General features: G+C 51.6%; 1 long non-coding RNA gene and 1 other non-coding gene across 2 annotated transcripts; both read left to right on the top strand.

The window, feature by feature from the left end:
• Positions 1–42: 42 nt before the first annotated feature.
• Positions 43–21,296, top strand: LOC136403846 (uncharacterized). Its single transcript, XR_010751188.1, has 4 exons — positions 43–188; positions 1,812–1,954; positions 19,844–20,163; positions 20,536–21,296. It is a non-coding gene; the product is annotated as an uncharacterized lncRNA (long non-coding RNA).
• TRNAA-AGC (transfer RNA alanine (anticodon AGC)) lies at positions 13,343–13,418 on the top strand. The gene has a single exon. It is a non-coding gene; the product is annotated as a tRNA-Ala (tRNA).
• Positions 21,297–21,595: the final 299 nt, after the last annotated feature.

The raw sequence follows: 21,595 nt of genomic DNA, 5'->3' as shown, positions 1-21,595 counted from the left end.
GCCTCGGTGGGCGGAGGAGCCCACGGCTCTGTGTGATGGGGACTCCTGTCCTGACGCACAGGACCTCCAGCTGCAGCGCTGGACCTGGGACCTTGGAAGCTGCCTCTGGATGCCTGGGTCAGGTGGCTGCTGGAGGACGCAGGTCCAGCCGGGCCGCGGGCTGTCCCCTCTGCTGCTGCCTGTCACAGGTGAGACCGGGAGGACAGGTTCTCAGGTGTCCTGTCCATCTGCTCCTCTGTCTCTCCGGGGCGTCCGCTCCTCACTGTTCAGCCGGCAGGGCAGGAGAGGTGGTTTCCCCGAGAAAGTTTGTTCTCCCCCTGCTGAAGTGGGTGGCATGGGTGGCCTCCAGGAGGCAGGGTCAGGACTTGAAGCTGAGAGATGGGTGAGGATGGGGTGAGGCTGGCACCGTGCCTACACTGTCCCCAAGAAAAGTTTTGGCCCCTGGAGTCCTCGCTCCAGCTGGAGCCTGGAGCTCGCTCCCTCCCTCCGCGCCCTGCTCCCTCAGACTCCGGAGTCTGCTCTGGCAGCCCAGCTAGGCTGTGGGTATTAATAGCTCCACATTCATGCTGAGAAGCTGGGAGGTTAACTCCTTCCCTGCCAGAGCTGGGGCGGGCGGGGGGGGGGGGGGGTGAGCAGGTGACCACTGGGAACAGAGGGAAGGGTGGTGTCTCACCTCTGTCCCCAGCTGAGCCCGGCCTGCCTCTGAAGGACCCTCAGATGCGACCTCCTGTGATCAGAGTGCCCTGGCCACTTGGACTCTCTGTGCATGTTCCCAGGGAGCTGGGCTACCCTGGTGGCCCAAGGCAGCATTCCTGGGGTGGACAGGACTCGGGAGGAGCTCGTTGGTGCCCCGGAGAGCGTCCTCAGGACTCCTGCACTCACACATCCATCCCCCCCTCAGTGTGCTGGTTCCCCCCTCCCCGCCCCACGTTCTCCGAACAGCAGCGTCACTGACTCTGGGTCCAGTTTCGTCCTCACTGGCCTCCCAGTGGGACCTACCCAGATGGACTGCATGCGGCCCCGTGGGGCCCAGGGATGCACTATACAGTCATCCGTTCTACTGAGGAGTGTGGGAAGAGGGTGGGTGTGGGAGAATCCGAGCAGAATCTGTTTGCTTGAAAATGTTTATTGAGGCCCTGGCCAGGTGGCTCAGTGAATAAAGCATTAACCTGGTGCTGCCCAAGGTCACAGGATCAACCCCTGCTCAGGGCACGTATGAGAAGCCACCAATAAGGACACAACTAAATGGAACAACTAAGTGAAACGAGTTGATCCCTCTCTTTCTTTTTCTCTCTCCCTCCCTCCCCCACCTCTCTTCCCTTTCCTCTCTCTCCTCCCAAAATCAATGGAAAAAAAAATATTAAAACACTCACACACAAAAAAGAAAATGTTTATTGAGCACCCAGCAATGGGAGGGCAGATGCTATTCTGGCTTTAGTGGGGTCCCATCGTCATAGCGGGAAGCCAATGGCATAGTGGCCCTCTACATGGTGCCTTAGTGTGAATTAGAAACAGGTCCTCCCCCACATCCCTGCAGGGGCAGCCCCCCCCCCCCCCCCCCTCCCCAGCTTGTAGTGTGTGATTGCAAGCTGGATTTCAGCGCCACTCACCTTCTCTGCAGTCGACAACACGCGCAGCCAGGCAGTGGCACAGAAGAATCAATAAACAAGGGAAAAAGAAATTCGGGTTGTCAAAAGTGCTGTGAAAAAATAAAGCAGGGAGATATGAGAGAGGGTGAGGATGGGGAGGGGGTCGATAGGGTGTTCGGGGCAGACCTCTAAAAGAGCTCATATCGGAGCTGTGACCTGCAGGAGGAGGAGCGGCTGGATCTGGAGGGACAGCAGTTCAGGAAGAAGGACCAGCAGGCGCCAGGGCCCAGAAGCGAGACCGAGCTGGCCTGTGTGAGGAGGAGGAGAAGGAGCCGAGGAGAAGGTCTTCACGCCGGGTGAGTAGGGTTTTCCAGGGGGCTCAAGAGGTGGGACATCACCATCAGAGAGAACAGAGTATGTGCAAAGGCCCAGAGGCATGAAACGATGGATGGTGCCCTGCAAGGCAGGGAGAAGAGGGAGTTGACACGGTTAGATAGGTAGGAGGTATTCGTCCCAGAGCTGGCCCTCCCAGGGCTCCGAGGAGGAAGGGTGGGTGGGAAGAGGATGGACGTGTGCACAAGGGTCAGCTGAGGGGCTGAGGAGCTAGGTGTGGAGTCAGCTGAGTGTCTAGGGTGGTTGCGCATCGCTCAGAGACCCCTGGCAGACGGTGGGTGGGGGCTGTCTACCCTGCGGCTGCTCTGCTGAGCTCTGCATCGCTCTTTAAGAACTGTGACAGGACGGGGAGGGAGATCTTTTTCTGATTGGTCCACCCAGAGGGGTTCCTTATTTGAATTAGTGTATCCAAAGGGGTGACATTTTTCTGATCTGCACAGAAGTGCCCCATAGGCTGGGCTGGGGGGGGATGACACGGGCTTAGGTTCCAGTGTGAACTCTGCCAAGGACCTACTCTGTGCCCTGGGCCAGTCCCTGTCCCTCTCTGGAACCACAGATCCAGAGACTTAGCTAGAGGCCTGCTAATCCAATCGCTAGGACCCCAGGAAGGGCGGAGGCCCCTGAGGTCACACGGGGACACTGGGCCTCCCGACTCTCCTCTCAGTGCTCCGTCTTCCCTGCTCCAGGGCAGCCAGGGTCACGTGTGTACCCGAGGAAGAGGACAGGGGACGAGAGGAAGAGAGGAGGCCAGGGGAGGAGGGGCCGAGGAGGGGAGGGAGGGCAGGCCAGGCTGTGGCTCCCTGGGGTGGGAGTCGGAGGGGTCAGGGTGCACTGGGCCTCCTGTCCCCCCTCTCCCCTTCCCCCTCCCCTGGGCCCCAGGGGTTGTCATTTGCGGATGTTAATTATTCACGATGCTGGTGCTCTGCCTGGTTTTAATGCACTCTGATGGCCTTCTCTAGCTAATGGGGAAAATCAATAGGGTTTAATTCTCGGTGGCTGTGACTCTGTCTCCTGTTTGCGTGGTCCGGCCTGGCTGTTGGGCTGGGAGTTGGAGCTGGAGACTCAGACCCAGGGCGGACAGCTGTGTCCACCGTTCCCTCTCCTATCCCCGACCCATTGACTCCAACCTGGGGGGGGGACAGAAGGGTCCCCAGGCAGCTCACACTCTGCCTCAAACATCTGGGAGGGTGTAAGTCCTTAAATCTCAGCCATTCCCTCGTTGCTCCCTGCCCCCAAAGAGATATGAGCCCCTATTGGCCCCTGCAGCAGATGGATAGGCCGGAGGTGGGCCAGCAAAATCAGCCCTACCAGATTTGGGGGCTGCAGCTCTCAGCTCTGGTGTTTTTTGGCCTGGGGAGGCCTCGCCTGCTTGGCCACTCAGGGCTCGGAGGGCCTGGCTCACAGACCTGTCCTGGGGACGGGGTGAATCCAGCCCAGGCCTCACGGTCCCGAAAAGGCTTACCATATTTTTCGCTCCGAAAGACGCACCTGACCATAAGACGCACCTAGGGTTTTCAGGAGAAAAATAAGAAAAAAAAAATATTCTGAACCAAATGGTGTGTTAAGATATTTAATAAAATATACCACAATCATATGTCAACAATGTAAACTCAACAGCAGCATTAACAACCATTAGCTCTGTTATTAACAAACGAGAAGAGACTTTAATGTTCAAATACTCTTCTAGTTGTCCGGGAACCCGCAGCAGCTAAAAAATAAAAATAAACATTTGCTCCATAAGCATACGGGCATTTTCCCCTACACTTTTGGAGAAAAAAAGTGCTTCTTATGGAGCGAAAAATATGGTAAATATAAACTGATATTGTTTCTGCATGCAGTGAAACATTCAGTTGTAGATTCGGACCACTTCTCGGACGGGATAGAGAACTGAGAACGCTCTTGGGGCACGAAGAGTGCGTCCCACCACAGACACCCTCCCCACCCCAGGGATCCCGTCATCATCTTGTGACCAGGGCAACGTATCATGCTGCGTGCCTGTATAAACAGTTAAGCTACACCATGGTCCTCACAATGCTGTGTTCAGGACTTCTTTTCCTTTGTTTTATTTTTGATATGTTTCTATTCATTTGAGAAAGAGAGAGAGAGGAAGGGAAATAGAGAGGGGAAGGGAGAGAAAGAGCGAGAAAGAGAAGCACTAACTCATTGTTCCACTCAGCCGCTCCCTTTCGCTGTGCACTCATTGATTGCTTTTCGTATATACACCCTGACTGCCACCTCTGGCGTGCAGGGTCAACGCTTATCCACTGAGCTACCCTGCCAGGGCCTCAGGATTTAGTTAGGCTTCCACAACAAAATGAGCTTCCCCAGAAGGAAGAGGCCTGAGCCGTCTTGGCATTGAGGGACCCTGCCTGCTTCCCGGAGAAACCTGGCCTTTCCTGATGGACCCAGAGCCCACACCTGGCTGGCTGAAAATGCCATGTCCCCACCATCCGAAGAGGCTGTCCCTGCCTGGCGCGGCGGCCCTCCCGAACCCAGGGACCAGCACACGGAGAATGGGGGCTGCCAGGCCTCTCCCAACCGTCCACCCAGGCCCCAACGGACACGGGCCTGTCCCAGGCCAGACAAGAAGTTTCCGAGGCTCAGCTTTGCAGTGGGCAGACCTGGCTTGAGTCCCCTCTGCCCTTTCCTTTTCATTCTCTTCACACTCCCTTCTTTTTCATTTTGGACGTGGGCGCACAGAAGGCTGAGTTAGCCCTTCTTAGTTCATGGCACATTGTTATTCTTGGTCCACGCGGGGCCCCTCCCTTGTTTTGATTACTTTCCCTGTTCCTTTGTACCCCCGTGGATGGCGGGCAGGAAAAGCAGCTGAAGTTTACTCCGAATACCCAGCTGTGGGCTTGTCGGGGGAATGACATGGGTGGAGCGTGCGACGTGCCCGCACGCAGTCACTGGTGGGCGGGGCAGGCCCAGCTCCGCTTCCAGTCGGGGTCTCTCCTCGGGGCTCTTTGACGCTTGGATGAAACGCCTTCCCCTGTGGTACACCCGAGCATGGCTGGTGTTTGTCAACGTCCCTCACTAAAGACCAGGTGGGTAGCCTGACCCGTGGTGGCGCAGTGGAAAAGTGTCGACCTGGAACACTGAGGTCGCTGGTTCAAGGGCCTGGGCTTGCCCGGTCAAGGCACATACAGGAAGCCACTACTATGAGTTGATGCTTCCTGCTTCTCCTCTCTCTTTTTCTCTCTCTCTAAAAATCAATAAAAAAAAAATAAAAATAAAAAAAAGACCAGAAGAGTCTCTGGGATTGAACCTAGCTTGCTCCTAGTCTGAGGGGGAAGCAGATAAGACATAGCTAGTTCCCATTTCAAATTCCGATTCAGCACATCTAGGCCAGCCACGTGCTGAGCAGTTCATACAGGGCCTAGACAGGCCCAGAGAGGGAGTGGTCTCACCTGGGGGGGGGGGGATTCTCTGCTTAGTGGGGGTGGGGTGGGTGGGAGATGGCCCTTCTTGCTCTATTTATTAAGGGCAGCCAAGCTGCTGTAACAAAGAGGCCCACAGTACAGTGGCTCAAACAAATCTTCTGACCAATTAGTAAAGACCATATGCCACAGTTTTATTTCAAGTTGGCCACGAGGAGAGAGGCTATGACCATGTCGGTTCAAAGAGACTCTCCCCTTTTTCAGGAAAGAGAATGGTTCGATAGTCTTTGTTTGGCCAACACAAGCCAGAAGAGTGTCCGGTGCCAAATCGTTAGCACTGAGTGAGTGAACGCAGGGTGGGTGGGCGCTCACTTCCTACAAGAGGTCTCGCTTGAATGAAAGTTTGCTAGAATATTGCTTCAGCCTTTTGTCAAGAACTGCTAGTGTCTTGCCAGAAGGAGCTTGTGAATTACAACACGTGGAAAAGGTTAAGTTTCTTTCTTTTCTTTTTTTAAATTTTAGTGAGAGGAGAGGAGGCAGAGACAGAGTCACACATGCGCCCCAACCAGAATCCACATGGCAAGCCCACTAGGGGGTGGTGCTCTGTCCATCTAGGGCTGTTGCTCAGCAACTGAGCCATTTTTCTTTTCAGTGCCTGAGGTGGAGGCCACTAGCCATCCTCAGCGCCCAGGGCCAACTCACTCCAACCAATCTAGCTATGGCTGCAAGAGGGGAAGAGAGAGAGAGGGAAGGGGAGGAGGAGGGGTGCAGAAGTAGGTGGTCACTTCTCCTGTGTGCCCTGGCCGGGAGTCGAACCCGAGCTGGTGCTCGAACATTGAGCCAAGGCCGAGGTTATGTTTCACACCAGGTTTGGTCCAAGTTTTCTTTATCACAAAATGGAATTTTATTTCTCTTCAGGTAATAGGGTGGAGGTAGATGATCTTCTTAGTTGGGGCTGGCTTATGAGCACCATAGTCACGTTTGAGTCCCGAAGGAGGAGAAAAGAGGGAATGAGACAGAAGTAGCATTCCTCACTTTCACTCTTTCTGTCACCGAGTAATTGGTGTCTGAGCAGCAAGGGAGACTGGGAAATTCAGTTTCTAGCTGCACAGCCAAATGCATAAAACTGGGGCAGCAGTGGGGTGCCACTAAAAGGAAGAAGAGAGAGGAGAGTAAGTACAGTTAGCAGCTGTGAAGACTTAATTCATAGCTGAGGCTCTGAACCCTGCTCTCGGCTCCCTGTCACAAACTGTTTACCAGTCCATTGTTTGGGTCTTATTTTTAATTGAGGAAATATATGGAACAACCAATCTATATTGGGCCAAAGGACAGACACTTCCAGATATCGATTATATGAGTTGTTGAAATTTACCGAGATTTTCAGTTTTGTCAGGAGGGTTGGAAACTGCATTACTGAAAGTGAAGTTGAAAAAAAAAGAAGAAAAAGCAGCAGCAGCAATGATTAACTGGGAAAACAAAAAGCTGCACAAGAAAGGACGTGTAACCATAGTACACTATGTGGCCGAGCTGTGATTATTATATATGAAGATATAACAATATAAATGCTAAAAACTGTTTTAACCAAAAAGGGTTTGTGCCTGACCAGGTGATGGTGCAGTGGATAGAGCATCGGACTGGGATGCAGAGGACCCAGGTTCGAGACCCCGAGGTTGCCAGCTTGAGCGCAAGCTCATCTGGTTTGAGCAAAAGCTCACCAGCTTGGACCCAAAGTCGCTGGCTCCAGCAAGGGGCTACTCAGTTTGCTGAAGGCCCGTGGTCAAGGCACATATGAGAAAGCAATCAATGAACAACTAAGGTGTTGCAACGCACAATGAAAAACTGATGATTGATGCTTCTCATCTCTCTCCATTCCTGTTTGTCTGTCCCTGTCTATCCCTCTCTCTGACTCACTCTCTGTTTCTGTAAAAAAAAAAAAAAGGGTCTGTAACTACCTTGGGAGGATGAGGACAGGATGCATGTGTGCGGGAAGGCGGGGCAAGGGTGTAAGAGAACTAAATTTTCATCTTTTTATATTGCAAAGTAAGATCAAAATCAGAAAAATCAAGAAATGCCTGCATTAGTCTATTATCTAGAATCCAGCAGCATCAGCTTTAGCCAGGAGCTTATTAGAAATGAAGAACCGCCTGACCAGGCGGTGGCGCAGTGGATAGAGCGTCGGACTGGGATGCGAAGGACCCAGGTTCGAGACCCTGAGGTCGCCAGCTTGAGCGCGGGCTCATCTGGTTTGAGCAAAGCTCACCAGCTTGGACCCAAGGTCGCTGGCTCGAGCAAGGGGTTACTCGGTCTGCTGAAGGCCCGCAGTCAAGGCACATATGAGAAAGCAATCAATGAACAACTAAGGTGTTGCAACGAAAAACTGATGATTGATGCTTTTCACCTCTCTCCGTTCCTGTCTGTCTGTCCCTATCTATCCCTCTCTCTGTCCCTGTAAAAAAACAAACAAACAAACAAACAAAAACTTAAAAAAATAAAAAAGAAATGAAGAACCTTGGACCCCACCCCAGACTTGCCGAATCAGACCTGTATTTTAACAAGATCCCAGGTGATTCACAGTTCCTTAAAGTTTGAGGAACCCCGACTTTAGATGATGGCAAGCAGAAGAAACAACGAAAAGGCTTAATTCATTGCCTTTCAGAAGAGACCCGGAGTACAGAGAGGGTGGGATAGGGGACTGCTAATTTTTTTATATAAGCCCTGTAGATTTTTTTGAGTTTTAAACTATGTGGAAGATTTATGTTGCTAAAAGAAATAAATCATGTGTATGATTTAAAATCCCAACAATACAGCCTGACCCGAGGTGACGCAGTGGATAAAGCACCGACCTGAAATGCTGAGGTCGCCGGTTTGAAGCCCGGGGCTTGCCTGATCAAGGCACATGCAGGAAGTAACTACCAGTTGATGCTTGCTGCTCCTCCTACCTTCTCTCTCAAATCAATAAATAAAATCTTTTTTTAAAAATCCCAACAATAAAAAATAGAATGCAAAGGCTTCCTCCTGCTAGAGACCCCAGGCTTCCCTTTACCTTGTCAACAGTTCCTAGAAAACCCCTTCAGAACATTTCTCTGCACTTGAACCGAAGTGTGTACGACTCCACAGATACAAGCATACGCAAATGCATTGTTTGCTCTGCACCTTGCTATTTTCACTAAACAATATCTTAGAGACTGTTCCAAATAAGCACATATAGATCTGCTTAATGTGTTTATAGGTTGCTTTTATATGCTATTACAGTGTGCCTAGCACTGTAATTTATTTAACCACTCCTCTACTGATGGAAAATTCAGTTGTTTCCAAGGCTTCTTCTGTTACAAGATACTGCAATAACATTTTGTAACTGCAATATCGTGTAGAGGTAAGGGCACAGCCCCTGGACGTAGAATGCCTACGGAGCTTGTATGCTGGTGGTGGGAGACAGGCAATAAATAAGACGAAAGAGCCTGACCTGTGGTGGCGCAGTGGATAAAGCGTTGACCTGGAATGCTGAGGTTGCTGGTTCAAAACCCTGGGCTTGCCCGGTCAAGGCACATATGGGAGTTGAAGCTTCCTGCTCCTCCCCCCTTCTCTCTCTCTCTCTCCTCTAAAATGAATAAATAAAAAAAAATAATTTAAAAAAATAAATAAGATGAATGAATAAACTGTATGATGAGAAGGTAAGGAAGTAGAGTGAGAAAGAGGGATGGAGTAAGAGGCTTGGATTTTAGACAAGGTGGTTGTGGAGGGTACCCCTGATACAGAGGCATGGACTGGAAGGGGGTGAGTGGTAAGATACATTAATACTTGAGGAGACAGCACTCTGGCAAAGGATCAGGAATGGGGAACTTACTACCACCTTCCACGACAGCTGCTGGCAGTGGGAAGGGCCCCTGTGCCTTCACCCCCAGCCCTAAGTCTGTCTTTGGGGGCCCATACAAAAGATTGCTTTCCCCTGGGAGCAGCAATCCCTCCATCAGAGGAGAGAGCTGCAGTGCCACGTGTCCCTGTGTTGTGACGGAGCCACCCAAAGAACTACGGTGGCACTGGCCACCACTGAAGAAACCTGGTGGCCTCAGAGAGGGGGCTGGATTCCCAGCCTAGCGGGGGCAGTCTCTGGCACCAGGGGACCGCCCCCAGGCGCGGGTCCTTCCACCTAGTGGTATAAGGTGGAGAGGAGGAGCCAGAGGGTGTGCGGCGCGGAATGATCTCTCCTTCTGAACCCAACGAAGACCAGTTCCCGAGTTTCTCTGTAGAGGTATTTGGGCCAGCAATCTGATTGCAAGAGGAAGGGTTGGCTTTGAGGCAGTACTGGAGATCAAGGCTATGCTTATTTGGGATGACTTTGAGGGGAACTGATGAACTAGTCGGAGAGCTTAAGCCCCTCAAGCCACTCGTTAGCGTCGCCATTGCCCCAGGATCACAGGAGCAGGAACATGTATGTCTTTCTCACCCCCCCTGCTCCAAGTCTGCCTCTAGCGCCACCTACGGGCAGACTCTGCCACCATCGCTGACCCAGCGGAAGGTGGTTGACCAGAGTCCCACTGTCGGCATTGCAAACTGAGTATATAGAAGGAATGGGTTTGAGCTTAATACCCAGCACCTGGGCTTTTCAAATCTGTGAGGAAAAGGTGGGCGATTCGATAGTCTTTGAAAAATATAAATCACTCACTGGATACCGCACTTCTTAAAGCACAGAAAACGACAGGTAGATCAATGATTTCAAAGTTTAAAAAATATATAAAAGAATTAAAAGAAAAAAAACCTGTTTTTTAAATCTCAAAGGGAAAGTGTTTTCCAGGAGAGAAATGAAATTCAGATATCAAGTCATTTTTTAAAGATATTTTCTATACAGCAAAAACTAATATGAACAACCCCCCCCCCCCCCGTGGCCAACTATTTTTCAAGTATGTAATATAAACGACAGATACAGGATAATATCCCTAATACAAGATCAGCTCTTACAAATAGTCCAGAAAGGACCACAAACCCAATGAGACAAAGAGCAGAGACCAGGAACTTGCGGTTTCAAAATAAAGAAATAAAAAGAGCCAATAAGCATGTGGGAAAAGATTTTCAGCTTGTCTCATTCCCGAAGGCCTCTGCACTTCCTGTCTCTTTGTCTGGAATACCTACTACGCACGAGCAAGGCCTTGAATTACAGAATATCACCGGTGCGAAGACCTCTACAGGGTCCTCTGGGGCAGGCGTCCCCTCCGCCACAGAGTGACGAAACCGGCAGGGACAAGGCCATGCCAGCAGCACAAGGGTTTTGATTTCATCTTCAGAGCGAGCAGAAGCCAGTGACAGCGGGAGGGGCCATGGTCAGGTCTGTGTTTTGAAATGCCCCCTCTGGCTGCTGGGGGCAGGTGCGGGCTGGGAGCCCATGGAGGAGGCGGTGCAGCGGGCCGAGCCAAACGAGACCGCAGCTGGGGCAGACTGGTGGCAGCTGGGAAGAGAGAAGCTGGTGAGCTAGAAAGGTGTTTGGAGGGTAAATCTGGGGCCTTGGTGAGGTTTGGGGAAGAGAAAGGGGTTGAGGATGACGTCTGCCCTCCGGTTCACGTGTCTAGGCCTGTGCTTTGCCCTTCCCTGGGCTAGAGACTGCCAAAAGGGGCTAGTAGGGAGGGTCGCGAGGGCCAGCTCGGCCCGGGGGCCGGGGGCGGAAACATCGGAGTGGAATTGTGGAGCAGGAAGTTGGGGGTACAGAACTGAGGCTCCAAGGCGAGGTTTGGGCAGACTGTGCTTCAAGTCAAGGGTGTGGGTGACATCAACTCGGCTGAGTGTGGAGTGAGAGGAAGAGAGGACCTAGGGTCCCATCCGGAGGAACGTACACATTTACTTGCCACCAGAGGGCGCTGAGCCAGTAATGGGAATGGAGTAGGGAAGCCAATGTCACGGAGGTCCGCTTCTTTTAAGGAGAGGAAGGGTCAACAGTGCTGAATGCTGAGGAGGGGCCGACATGGATGAAGACTTAGGCGCAGTGGATAAAGCGTCGACCTGGAGTGCTGAGGTCGCCGGTTTGAAACCCTGGGCTTGCCTGGTCAAGGCATATGTGGGAGTTGATACTTCCTGCTCCTCTCCCTTTCTCTCTCTCTCTCTCTCTCCCCCCCCCCCGAAAATTGATTAAATAAAGTCTTTAAAAAAAGGAAAAAAAAAGAGAAAAAGTCTACAAGACTTAACTTTGATGCCAGAGGCAACCTGAATGCTGGGTATTCTGTGTTGTGGGTGGTCCTGTGCTGGCATGTGCTGGCAAAGATGCTCAGCAGCCCCCCTGGCCTTTGCCCCCTAGATGCCAAGAGCACCCCCCTCCCCCAGTAATGACAACCAAAACTGCTTCCAGGCATTGCCTAATGGCACCCTGGAGGGCAAAATCCCCCCCCTTGAGAACCCCTGCCTTGGCAGTGTGCAAGTAGAGTCGGTCACATTAGATAGTTGTTTCTAGAAGTTTGCTTGTGGAGAAGGGAAGCGAAATAAGCTAGTACCTGGAGAGGAAAGTGAGAGTTACTTTGTTATTTTTTTAGGAAGGGAAGCCTTGGAGGTGGTACAAATAATGACAACGAATCAAACTTTTGAATTGTTTGCCACTCTGATAGGCAAAAAATAGCGGCACAGTATGGTTTTGATGTGCGTTTCTCTTAATATGAGTGAACTTGATATTTTTTCATAGGTTTAAGAGATACCTTTTTAATGTTTTTTCTACCCATTTTTCTATTGGTTTATTGGTCTTTTTCTTATTGAGTTTAAGAATTCTATATATCAAGCAGAAGAGCCCTTTTTTTTAAGATTTATTGATTTTACCTTTTTTTTTTTTTTTTTAACAGAGACAGAGAGTCAGAGAGAGGGATAAACAGGGACAGACAGACAGGAACGGAGAGATGAGAGGCATCAATCATTAGTTTTTCGTTGCGCATTGCAACACCTTAATTGTTCATTGATTGCTCTCCCATACGTGCCTTGACCGCGGGCCTTCAGCAGACCAAGTAACCCCTTGCTGGAGCCAGCGACCTTGGGCTCAAGCTGGTGAGCTTTTGCTCAAACCAGATGAGCCCGCGCTCAAGCTGGCGACCTCGGGGTCTCGAACCTGGGTCCTCTGCATCCCAGTCCTACGCTCTATCCACTGCGCCACCGCCCGGTCAGGCAAGAGCCCTTTTTAAAAAGATATGCATTGTAAATATTTTTTCCCAGTTTGTCATTTTTATTTTGACTCTTATGAGGCAAGAGACATAGGCCCTTGTGTACATTTCAGATGCATTGTGCAAATTCATACAATTCTCGTGAGTGGCAATTTGTCATTATCTATCGAAATTGCAAATGCATTTATTTTTTGACTCAGCAATCTCACTTCTGGGAATTTATGCTACAGAGCTACTTGGCACAGATAAAAATGTGTGTGTATGTCTGTGTGTGTCTGTGCGTGTGTCTGTGTGTCTGTGCATGTGCGTGTGTGTGCGTGTGTGTCTGTATGCGTGTGCATGTGCGTGTGTGAGTGTGTCTGTGTGTGTGTGTGTGTGTCTGTGTGTGCACGTGTGCACGTGTTCATTATTGTTGCTCTTGACTTTTTCTCATAAGACTGGAAAGAGGGCCCTGGCCAGTTAGCTCAGTCAATTGAGAGAGTCTTCTCTAACCAACAAGGTTGTAGGTTCGATCCCTGGTTGGGGCACACACGGGAAGCAACCAAAAAAAAATGCACAACAGCCTTGGCTGGTTGGCTCTGAGTAGAGCCTTGGCCTGGCATGCAGACATCCAGGTTCAACCCCCAGTCAGGGCACACATGAGAAGTGACCATCTGCTTCTCTTCTCTCCCTCCCCCTCCCCTCCCCCTCCCCCTCCCCCTCCCCCTCGCCCTCTCCCTCTCCCGGAGTCTGTCTCACTATCTCTTCTCCTCTTCGCTGGAATAAAACAACAACTGAGTGGACCAACAAATGCCTCCCTTCTCCTTCTTCTCTCTCTCCCTTCCTCTCTCTGTCTCTCTAAAAATCAATAAAAATGGCCCTGGCTGGTTGGCTCAGTGGTAGAGCGTCGGCCTAGCGTGCGGAGGACCCGGGTTCGATTCCCGGCCAGGGCACACAGGAGAAGCGCCCATTTGCTTCTCCACCCTTCCGCCGCGCTTTCCTCTCTGTCTCTCTCTTCCCCTCCCGCAGCCAAGGCTCCATTGGAGCAAAGATGGCCCGGGCGCTGGGGATGGCTCTGTGGCCTCTGCCTCAGGCGCTAGAGTGGCTCTGGTCGCAACATGGCGACGCCCAGGATGGGCAGAGCATCGCCCCTGGTGGGCAGAGCGTCGCCCCTGGTGGGCGTGCCGGGTGGATCCCGGTCGGGCGCATGCGGGAGTCTGTCTGACTGTCTCTCCCTGTTTCCAGCTTCAGAAAAATGAAAAAAAAAAAAAAAAAAAAATCAATAAAAATGAAGCCCTGGCCGATTGCTCGGTTGATTGGAGCAGTGCCCTGGAGCGTGGAGGTTGCCGGTTCAGTTCCCCAATCAGGGCACATACGGGAGCAGCTCAGTGTTTCCCGCTCTCTCATTCCCTGACTCTCTCTCTCTCTCAAAAAAAAGAAGGCTGAAAACAGCCCAAGAGGCCATTAATAGGAGGCTGATTAAATAAACTGTGGTACATGCATAAAATGAAATATTTTGCTGCTGTAAAAAAATGAAGAAAAATTCTATGTGCTGGAATGGAAACATTGCTAGGGCATACCGTTAGTTGAAAAAAAGCAAGAGGAAGCATTGTATATGTAGTGTGTCACTTTTTAGGTAAGACACGGGGGAAGTGGGGAATGCGAAAATGTATTGCATTTGCACGGAAAGAAAACCCCTGGGAAACAAGTAAATATGGTGACCGGGAAGGGCTGCTCACGGGGAGAGTGGAGAACAGGAGTGGCACGTCCACTTAGTCTCGTTTTTAGTTCTTTTATAAATTGTTGAATTATTTCCTCTTTAGAAAGTTGATGAGATGGATTCCGGTTGAGAGAAAATTTAGAAGAGAGAAGTTCCCCACGAGGTGGGGCGGGGTGGGATTCAAGGCCCAGATGGAAGTGTCGTGACTTGCCTCAGTTTCTCCCCCGGTCAACCGAGGGCTCTTGAGCTAGCCATGAACAACACACCCCGCATTGACTTTTGTCCAGTGTGACTCACTCCCCTTCTCTGAGAGGCTGGCGAGGATGCGGCCTGGGGAACAGGCCTTCTCCCTGTGGATCGGGCCTTCTCCTCCCTGGGGAACAGGCCTTCTCCCTGGGGAACAGGCCTTCTCCTCCCTGGGGGACAGGCCTTCTCCTCCCTGGGGGACAGGCCTTCTCCCTGGGGGACAGGCCTTCTCCTCCCTGGGGAACAGGCCTTCTCCCTGGGGAACAGGCCTTCTCCTCCCTGGGGGACAGGCCTTCTCCCTGGGGGACAGGCCTTCTCCCTGGGGAACAGGCCTTCTCCTCCCTGGGAGACAGGCCTTCTCCTCCCTGGGGAACAGGCCTTCTCCCTGGGGAACAGGCCTTCTTCTCCCTGGGGAACAGGCCTTCTCCTCCCTGGGGAACAGGCCTTCTCCCTGGGGAACAGGCCTTCTCCTCCCTGGGAGACAGGCCTTCTCCTCCCTGGGGAACAGGCCTTCTCCCTGGGGAACAGGCCTTCTTCTCCCTGGGGGACAGGCCTTCTCCCTGGGGAACAGGCCTTCTCCTCCCTGGGGGACAGGCCTTCTCCTCCCTGGGGGACAGGCCTTCTCCTCCCTGGGGAACAGGCCTTCTCCTCCCTGGGGAACAGGCCTTCTCCCTGGGGAACAGGCCTTCTCCTCCCTGGGGAACAGGCCTTCTCCCTGGGGAACAGGCCTTCTTCTCCCTGGGGAACAGGCCTTCTCCTCCCTGGGGAACAGGCCTTCTCCCTGGGGAACAGGCCTTCTTCTCCCTGGGGAACAGGCCTTCTCCCTGGGGGACAGGCCTTCTCCTCCCTGGGGGACAGGCCTTCTCCTCCCTGGGGAACAGGCCTTCTCCTCCCTGGGGGACAGGCCTTCTCCTCCCTGGGGGACAGGCCTTCTCCTCCCTGGGGAACAGGCCTTCTCCTCCCTGGGGAACAGGCCTTCTCCCTGGGGAACAGGCCTTCTCCCTGGAGAACAGGTCTTCTCCTCCCTGGGGAACAGGCCTTCTCCTCCCTGGGGAACAGGCCTTCTCCCTGGGGAACAGCCTTCTCCCTGGGGAACAGGCCTTCTCCTCCCTGGGGAACAGGCCTTCTCCTCCCTGGGGAACAGGCCTTCTCCTCCCTGGGGAACAGGCCGTCTCCCTGGGGAACAGGCCTTCTCCCTGGGGGACAGGCCTTCTCCCTGGGGAGCAGGACTTCTCCAGCACGTGTGTCCACAGCCCCTCCCGGTGCCCTTTGGGAGGACAGTCAATGGCAGAGAGGAGCTGCCCTCGCAGGCGTCACTCTGTGAGTCTACTTACACCCTCCTCCAGCTCTGCCAAGCTCACGACGGGGACAGAGAGGCCCTACATGCAGGTGAAGAGCAGCCCAGAGGGAGCCTTGAGAAGCTCAGTAGCAGCACAACAGCGGCCACCAGCGTGTTGAACCCCCTGCGTCACAAGAGAGGAAAGGGCTCAGAAACGGCAGGGGTCTGTTTACCCAGTGACGCGGCAAGGTGGTCCGGGCTCCACGGAGTGGGGCTCCCCTCCCCCGGGTCCTGTGTTGAAGCCCTAACCCCAGCACCTCAGAATGTCATTGTACTTAGAGGTGGTGCCTTTAAAAACAAAATGACCTTTCATTATTCTCAGCAACAGAGGAAAGTCAAGCGTGAAGTCTGTGGGAATTGAGCAGCCTCCCTGTGGAGGGCGACAGCACCTGGGTGGTGTCCCGACTCCCTTAGTCTGCCACCCTGATGTTTCTTCTTTTCTTTTCTTTTTATTTTTTCTTTGTCTTTGTCTTGAGAGAGAGAGAGAAATACAGCAGGAAGGGAGATGGGAAGCATCAACTTCTAGTTGCGGCACCTTAGCTGTTCATTGATTGCTTCTCATATGTGCCCTGACCAGGAGGCTCCAACCAAGCCGGTGACCCCTTGCTCAAGCCAGTGGCCTTGGGTTCAAGCCAGCAACCATGAGATCATGTCTGTGATCCCACACTCAGGTCAGTGACCCTGCCCTGAAGCTCTCAAACTCGGGTTTCAAACCTGCATTTCCATGTCCCAGATCAGTGCTCTATCCACGGTGCCACTACGGGTCAGGTATGCATCCTGATTTTTAAGTCTTAGTTACTTGCTGCCGAAAGCATTCCTAATGTTAACACTATCACTTTATTTAAATTAGCAGAGATCAGTTTCTCTTTATTGTCACAAATGGTGCCCCAAAACTGTCTTGAATGCTGGACCAGGTGGACGCAAGACAGTTCTTCCCGTTCCTCTACCTGGTTCAGCCTGGCCCGGCCACCAGTTCCACCCTGGTGGTCCCCACAGCGGGGTTTATTTTATTTAAGTGAGTCACGTGGATGAGGGAATGCTTCCCACGGGCACTCCGCTGACAATCTTGGTCCTTCGAGCAGCCTGGAGGACGGAGACAGCCCACCAAGGACTGTCCACCTTTGGACCTACCACATTTTCTGGCCCCCTTCCCGGGCAGCAGAGGCCTCCGGTCGCTGAGTGCTGGAGGGAGACCCAGGCCTGTCCACTGCAGGTCTTCGATGGCGTGGGTCACGACACATCAGGCAGGCTCTTGCTGGCCCGAGGTCTCCCTTTCTGTGAGAAGGCCCTCCCTCCTGCGTCGTCCCTGAACTGAATCACCACGGCCCGGAAACGGAGGGGTGACAGAGTCCACATGTGGTCGGCGTGTGGAACGTGTGCGCGGCCCAGGACTTCCGGTCTGATGCCATCCGTGTCAAGACTGACGGCCTAAGCCGTTCCAGATCTAGGACAAATCCTAGAACTCTTCCCAGAATAATTCAGGAAGAAAATCTCTCTTGCCTTTAGAGTTATTCTCGAGAGAATGATGGTCTGGAGCAGCTGGGGTCATCACCAAGAGCAAAGCAACACCTTAGAGACAGCCTGACCTGTGGTGGCGCAGTGGATAAAGCATCGACCTGGAATGCTGAGGTCGCCGGTTCAATACCCTGCACTTGCCTGGTCTAAGGCACATATGGGAGTTGAAGCTTCCTGCTCCTCCCCCCTTTCTCTCTCTCTCTCTCTCTCTCTCTCTCTTCTCTCTAAAATGAATAAATTAAAAAAAAAAAAACAACCTTAGAGACAGTGAGACCAAGTCCCAAGGATGTGGTAGGAGCCCCTGGATCAGGCTATGCCTGAAGGCCTCCTACACCTAGACTTTTAATATAGGGGAATCAGAATATATCCTTGTTCATTAAAGCCAATTTGAATTGCTTTTCTGTCCCACAAACTAAAATATTCCCGAGAAGTTCAGCCCATGACAAGCAGTGTGGCATGCAGGCAACGAGGCCGGGAACTAAGGCCCAAGCTGCTTGCTGTCAGACCCAGTGCAAAGGGCAAGGCACTGATTGGCCAGAGTCTGAATCCAAAGTGTGCACATAGCTTCCCTTGATGTCTGAGCTCTGCCTTGTCTCTGAGCGTTTCCTAGACCATTGGGTTTAGCCCAAAGTGCATCTCTCTGCTCTCCATGTCTGTCTGTGCAGTGTGGTTGGCACTGAATTATGTGCCATCTCATCTCTTGTTGTCCTGAGCTGGTCTTTAACTCTTGGCAACCACCTGACCAGGCAGTGGAGCAGTGGATAGAGCGTCAGACTGGGATGCGGAGGACCCAGGTTTGAGACCCTGAGGTTGCCAGCTTAAGCGCGGGCTCATCTGGTTTGAGCAAAGCTCACCAGCTTGGACCCAAGGTCGCTGGCTCGAGCAAGGGGTTACTCGGTCTGCTGTAGCCCCACGGTCAAGGCACATATGAGAAAGCAATCAATGAACAACTAAAGTGCCACAATGAAAAACTGATGATTGATGCTTCTCATCTCTCTCCATTCCTGTCTGTCTGTCCCTATCTATCCCTCTCTCTGACTCTCTCTCTGTCTCTGTAAAAAAAAAATAAAAAATTTTAAAAAAATTAAAAAAATCCATGTTTAAGTCTTGGCAACCTTGGGCTGCTGTTCAGCTTTTCTCTCTCTTTAAAAACTTTTTTATTCACTGATTTGAGAGAAAGAGGAAGGGAGAGAGAGAGAGACAGGAATATTAATCTGCTCCTGTGTGTGCCCTGACCAGGGATTGAACCGGCAGCCTCTATGCTTCAGGACAAAGCTCTAACTAACCGAGCCATCCAGCCAGAGCAAGCTTTTTTCTTTTGATGTGAACGCCAGGCCAGGTCCTGGCTCTTATGGATTCATTTCTCCCCACAGCTCAGGGCTAAGCACATGGATGGAATTTTGGGTGGCAGCATGGGACAATGGAAGGAGCACTGGCTTTGAACCTTGGCTCTGCCACTTACTAGCTGTGTGACCTTCAGCAAGTTACTCACCTGTCGTGAGTCTTGTGAGGGTTAGTGTGAAGACACTCTGTGTCAGGCCTGGGCTGACAGTACAATGGTGAGTGTATTAGTCAAAACATACCTTGGGCCCTGGCTAGTTGGCTCAGTGGCTGGAGTGTCAACAGGGCATGCAGATGTCCCAGGTTCAATACCCAGTCAGGGCACACATGAGAAGTGACCATCTGCTTCTTTCCCCCTCCCTCTCTCCTTCTCTCTCTCTTCCCCTTTCACAGGCAGTGTCTTTTTTTTTTGCATTTTTCCGAAGCCAGAAATGGGGAGGCAGTCAGACAGACTCCCGCATGCGCCCGACTGGGATCCACCCGGCATGCCCACCAGGGGGTGATGCTCTGCCCATCTGGGGCGTTGCTCTGTTGCGACCAGAGCCATTCTAGCGCCTGAGGCAGAGGCCACAGAGCCATCCTCAGCACCCGGGCAAACTCTGCTCCAATGGAGCCTTGGCTGCTGGAGGGGAAGAGAGAGACAGAGAGGAACGAGAGGGGGAGGGGTGGAGAAGCAGATGGGTGCTTCTCCTGTGTGCCCTGGCCGGGAATCGAACCCGGGACTCCTGCATGCCAGGCTGATGCTCTACCACTGAGCCAACCAGCCAGGGCCTCACAGCCAGTGTCTTGATGGGTTCGAGCGTCAGCCCCGGGCACTGAGCAGCTAGGTGAGCATAGCTCGGTTGGTCCAAGCATTGGCTTCAAGCACTGAAGATAGCTTGGTTGATCGGAGCATCCGCCCTAGACGGGATTAGGGCACATGTCGAAATCTGTCTATCTCCCCTCTTCTCACTTAAAAAAAAAAAAAAAAAAAAAAAAAAAAGACATACTTTGGTTGGTGGCAAGAATAGTGCCCAACCCTGTTTCCTTTTCATGTTGGCACACAACTAGACTCACATGTCTTAATCTCCTTTGCATCTGGGTGGGGCCATATGGCTAAGTTCTGGCAGATGGAATTTGGGGTGAAAGTGATATATGAGGCTTCCAGACCTTTCTCCTAAAATACCTCCTGACGAATGCTTCCTACTCTCTCTTTTTCTGTGTGCCATCGGATAGAGAAGATGTGATGACTGAAGAAACCAAAGGGAGGTGAATCCCAAGATGAAAAAGGTCTGGGAACCCGAATGACTATGTGGAGCCCTGCCAACAACTGTGGCTGTGACAGGAACAAGAGATAAACTTCTACTCTGTTACGCTACTGAGATTTTAGGTTGTTACAGCAGCATAGCCTACCCCAACATCAACTGTGACCAACTGAGCAAAAGTGAATTCCTAGGAAGGACTCTTAGAGTCAACAAGAGGCTTGAAGATGGGCAGCTATTGGGGATAGGAAGGAGGACTTGTCATTTAGGGTGACATCTATGCATCTAGAGCAGGGGTCCCCAAACTTTTTACACAGGGGGCCAGTTCACTGTCCCTCAGACCGTTGGAGGGCCGGACTATAAAAAAAACTATGAACAAATCCCTATGCACACTGCACATATCTTATTTTAAAGTAAAAAAACAAAATGGGAACAAATACAATATTTAAAATAAAAAACAAGTAAATTTAAATCAAGAAACTGACCATTATTTCAATGGGAACTATGGGCCTGCTTTTGGCTAATGAGATGGTCAATGTGCTCCTTTCATTGACCACCAATGAAAGAGGTGCCCCTTCTGGAAGTGCAGCGGGGGCCGGATAAATGGCCTCAGGGGGCCGCATGTGGCCCCCGGGCCGTAGTTTGGGGACCCCTGATCTAGAGCATAGTTCAACCATTTCAATCTCTTTGTGTCACTATTCAAATTCCTGGTGCTGGGGTCCATCTGTCTGTCTAGCTTTGGCCATATGCCCCTTGCCCTTTGACTTGGGAAGAGACGTTTGATTTCAATCTCTATTTACTATATATACTTAATGAGAGGAGGAAAACCCCAGAAGGGAATTGAGGGGGAGGTGGATGTTGGGCAGGCTGTGCTCAACAAGTGCTCCCCCAAATAAGCACAATCCCTTTCCTTCTTAGAGCTCCAGCCTGGGGGAGGCCCAGACTAACCCCCTCCTCCCACAGTGCAGTACAATGGACTGGCTGACCTCTGTGACGGAGAAGTACAGGCAAACAGACTTGGGCCGAGAAGTCAAGGAGAGCTTCCCAGAGGAAGTGGCATTTGATCTCAGTCTTGAAGAGTGATGGGGATTTATAATAGTCTCTCCCCTTATCCATAGTTTTTCTTTCCATGTTTCCAGCTGTCCACAGTCAACCATGGCCCGAAAATATTAACTGAAAAATTTCAGAAACAAACAATTCAGAAGTTTTAAGTCGCTTGCTGTTCTGAGCGTCGTGATCAGATTTCCCACGATCCCACTCCACCCTGCTCAGGATGTGAGCCCTCCCTCTGTCTAGTGCAGGAGTCGGGAACCTTTCTGGCTGAGAGAGCCATGAACGCCACATATTTTAAAATGTAATTCCTTGAGAGCCATACCATATGTTTAACACTAAATACAAGTAAATGTGTACATTTTATGTAAGACCAACACTTTTAAAGTACAATAAGTCTCTGAATTCTTTTTAATAACATTGTTATGTTGCTAACCAATGATAAATAAAGTACTTCTTACCATTAATGCGACTTCTGGTGCTGCATGGTTTTGCTGATGGCTTTGTACTCTGGTTGATATGTGGTGAGGTTAAGCTTCACGCAGGCGTTGGTTGAGACTTCCATCCATTAAACGTGATCGTGCCTGACCTGTGGTGGCGCAGTGGATAAAGCGTCGACCTGGAAATGCTGAGGTCGCCGGTTCGAAACCCTGGGCTTGCCTGGTCAAGGCACATGTG

The sequence above is a fragment of the Saccopteryx leptura genome, chromosome 4 (genome assembly GCF_036850995.1).
Source record: "Saccopteryx leptura isolate mSacLep1 chromosome 4, mSacLep1_pri_phased_curated, whole genome shotgun sequence".
In the NCBI taxonomy this organism is placed as follows: domain Eukaryota; kingdom Metazoa; phylum Chordata; class Mammalia; order Chiroptera; family Emballonuridae; genus Saccopteryx; species Saccopteryx leptura.
The sequence above is the reverse complement of the archived record's forward strand: the minus strand, read 5'-3'. Positions and strand labels throughout refer to the sequence as shown.